Below are 4,327 nucleotides of genomic sequence, written 5' to 3'. Positions count from 1 at the left end.
GGAAGAACTGCAAAGGGCCCAGATCCTTTTCATGCTCAGCCTTTAGACATGAGATCATATGAAGCTGACCGTATGCCTCTCCTAGAGCAAAGCCAGAAACAACAGGGTCATCATGTTGAAAATGCAGCTTCTGCAGGATCAGCTCTTCATGGATACAGTAGTGTTTCTTCAGTGGTGTCATCAACTGGAAACTGCTTGAAGCCATTAGCACCTAGTCAGTCAGAAGCCTCACATGCAACAACAACCAAGGACTTGCAGCAACCGAGTATGACAACTACAGGTGGCCACTATGATCTCACAACATCCCCAAACAGCTTGGCACAGTACTGTAGTACATATAATCCAGCCAAGGGAACACAAGAATCCATGGTGGGGACATCTAATCCAGACTTCAATAGTGTTTCAGGGAATCAGTTGGAGGGACTGCAGTGGTTGTTTGGAAATCAGAAGGTTGGAGTCGAAGATTCGGACTACAACCCAGTTCTCAGGTCTCAAACAGATAATATCACTGTTGGCCCCACAGTGGACAGCTCTGGGCAATCAAAGCTCACAAATGAGGATCTGTCAATGTGGAGCAATGCAAGCCGCCCTGGCGGAGAGCTTGCAGGCCATGATGCAGCGGCGGCAGCAGCAGTGGTAGCAGCAGAATCATCTTGTCTGCAATTTGAGGTTGATCAATCTCATGCGTGCAAGGAGGATCAGATCAATGGTAGTACAATCTAGGAATCAAATACAGATCTAGGACCCATTCAATCAGGAAGCTTCACCCTTACTAGTTCTCAGCATTTCAATTCCAGTACTAGATAAACTTCTGAATCATTCTTCCAATAGTAGACAAATTACTTCTTAAACATTCTTTACATGACCGTAGCACTGCCAGAATTGTACAGTCTAATCACTTGAGAGTAGGGACCTTGTACTGATTTATATCGTCTGGAATTGACTCTGCAATACACTCTGATTACAAATCTTTCATCTGGAATTGACTCTGCAATACACTCTGATTACAAATCTTTCATCTGGAATTGATGCTGCAATCATACTCTGATTATAAACTGGAAGCCCTATCTGATCTCCCAATAGAACTGAATGTGATGGGTGTTATGCCCGTTAAATTGGGCTATTTTGCCCATCAGAACAATATATTTGTCAAATAAACATGTTGTTTGTCACTTTTCCCTGTTATTTGTAACATACCCAACTTTCTAGATGGTTTGAGGCTTAATCTAGTAAGGAGTTCAATGTAGGTTATCCACGAGGGAATTTTGCAGATTTGCATGATGATTAAATGAGGTAAATGTAGGTTATTAACCAAGCCAATGGCATCAAAGGGAGGCTTTCTTCAAGACCTCTAGAAGTTTGGAGACATTGGGGAGAGCTAAATAGAAAGCAAGTTGAATACTTTGGCGAATCTTACTGTATTGTAGAAGAATTCAAGTGAAGAGATTGCAACAATATCATGTACACTGAGTACAACAAATATATTTATAGGCTTGGAAGTCTTACAAAAAATGTGTGAACTTGCTCTTCCATCTTTCAAAAACTGAGTGACTTACAGCATTAGACCTAGACAATCACACAAAGTACCAAGAACCACCTTCATAGATAGAAGAAACATTCATTGCATAAATCCATCTACACTCGATTGGAGGTATTGTATACCTTGAGTAACTTGACCTTCATGGATAGAAGAAACATTATGAATCCATCACTCACTCCAAACCCCATCCAATTGGAGGTATTGAATACCTTGAGTAACTTGACTTTTTCTTGACACCACAATAGAGCCCTTGGATGTCTTTGAATTCCTTGTAACAAGAAGAGAATTTTGAACTTGATGGAAGAAAATCTTCTTGGACTTGACTTTGTTGAGAAGGAAGACTCCTGCACCTCAATTTTTCAACTCGAGGCATTACCCATAAATAGAGTCTACATCTCAGTGTCTCAAACTCACATCTACACCTTGGAAATTGGATGCATTGGGAAGTACCTGATGAGAACATGCATTGAATATCACGCCTACCAGCGACATCATTTCTCAAACTTGATTGAGAAAAGGAAAATCTTGTATAACTTCCATCATCTCTAGGTATTAATTGCTAGCTTGAATACCTTGTCAAGGAACGTAACCTTGCCTTAAGAGACCAACTAGTTGAACATAATGTTGCATCATCATACACCAGTAGTAATTCATCTTTTGTCAAGCCTAGCTTCAAAGAATTCGAGTGCTATCTTACATATTTCTAGTGATTAAGGTATTAGCTATTGACTTGACCCCTTAGATAGAGTCTAGAAGATGTTGTGCAACCTGAAACCACTCTCTCATAGCGTAACATGGTTGCACCACTAGGATCCTAACACTTAAGTTAAAGAGGAAGAAGTTAGTTAAAAGTCAATGCTTCCATGCACTCTAGATATTCCATTACCTCAAGCTAAAAGAGGAACCAATTCAAAAAGAACTTCCGAGTTGCACCTCAACCTAATCACAACTTGCCTAATGTGAGGAACCAATTCAAAAATAGAGCTTGAATCACTCACTTGTACATTACACATTGCCAACTCAAGGTGTTTCCACCTTGAATACCTCGAGCTAACTAAATCTTTCTTAAACACCACAATGAGAAGAGCCCCAACCATTGTCTTGGCATTATAAACTAGCCTAGCTTGGCATACACCTAATAGAGCATATAATTTGTTTGATCAATGTTGAGGTAACAAGAATAGCTTGATTTTAGTAACTCAAGGTATTGACTGTTGAGTCCCAATTCCAAGTCTAAACCTTTACAATTATCAACTTGCTTGCACTTACCAAAGACTATTAAACTAGTTAGAGGTTCTAGAATTGTTGTTACTTGAAAAAATAATTGCCTTCCAAATTCTAGAACTTCGAAATCTGTAGGGTATTGGAACTTTTGAAACCCCTAAAGTTTGGAACTTCTAGAACCACTATTAGCTACTGGTACTTTTGGAACCACAAGGTATTGCATTTTGGATAATTTCATGAGATGCCTATTGAGAGGTTAGTGACTTAACTATGGGACTAAGAATCCAATCCATCATTCCACTTCCAATACCTCATCCATCATTCCACTTCCAATACCTCAAGATGGGCTCAATATATTGAATGATTTTGAGTTCTCAAATCCAAGTGACAAGTACATTAGCTTGAAGACTTGACTCCTTGCATATCTCAAAAATATCCAACCAAAATTGTTCTACTTTGGTGAATAAAATGACCTTGTTAAGAGCTATATTGAAATCTAATTCTGCCTTGATATTAATATTTCTAGGTTCTACAACCTTCAGTACCTTCACCTCATTGAAACCCAAATTAAAGATCACAATAAAGACCTAATTTTGAGGAACACACTTGTAAGCATATAAAAGTCCTACACTTGAAATAGAAGACACTTTGTTTGACTTACTTTGGAAAGGAATCCAATTGTGGCAATATTTGCAAGCTTGAGCTATTTATCATTGAGTACAAAAGTCATATGTCCACATCTAAAACATAAAATCTAGATCTTCGATTAATCTCAACAGCCCTCTTGTATCGCAAAGCATTCATAATTTTTCCTAGTAAGGGGTACCCTACTTCTTGTCTTGACCAATAAAAGTCTATAATTTCCATACACTCTAGGTATTGGGAGGGAAGACCTAGATCTATAATAAATTGATAAGAAGATCCAAAAACCACATTCCCATTTGAAGCATTTGAGTGTTAAAAACCCTCTTTCATGACCTTTCTTTGCCTAGAGCATTCAATATGACCCTTGTCTTGTGTCTAAAAGTTCTATTCTTACCAATTTCACGCAACTCAATGTATTTACCCTTTTACACCTCAAGTTTGCAACTTTGAGCTTGCAAGTGAAAAATAAAAATCTTCGACCTAGAAAAAATTCTTCACAAGTAGCTTAGGAGAAGGAAGAGACAACCAATGGAAGTATATGACTCTTTAAGCATCATTGGATACCTCAAGAACCATTACCACATTGAGTATCAACATGTCAATTAGTTAGAGGGTTTTCAGACCAAAGCTCATTCTAGCCAAGCAAAAAGAGTGAGAATATAGTCTAGGCAAGGCCCAGCTCATTTGAACCATCATTCCATACCCTCAAGTTATTGGAGAATACCTCAAGTTTGCTAATTTTGGGCTTCTGGACCTAATAGGATCTAGCTCCAAGTGTTCAAAGTACTTGCATAATAGAGGAGTTTAGATAGTCACAATTCTTGAGTACCTTGAGTTGTACCTTAAAAATAAAATCTAGAAACATCTTGACAACATGCATAAGGGATGAGCATAGTGAGAGGATACTAATTAATGAAA

Source organism: Lygodium microphyllum, chromosome 17 (assembly GCF_053477565.2).
Source record: "Lygodium microphyllum isolate KBCC chromosome 17, Lygodium_microphyllum_v1.1.10, whole genome shotgun sequence".
Classification (NCBI taxonomy): domain Eukaryota; kingdom Viridiplantae; phylum Streptophyta; class Polypodiopsida; order Schizaeales; family Lygodiaceae; genus Lygodium; species Lygodium microphyllum.
The sequence above is the reverse complement of the archived record's forward strand: the minus strand, read 5'-3'. Positions refer to the sequence as shown.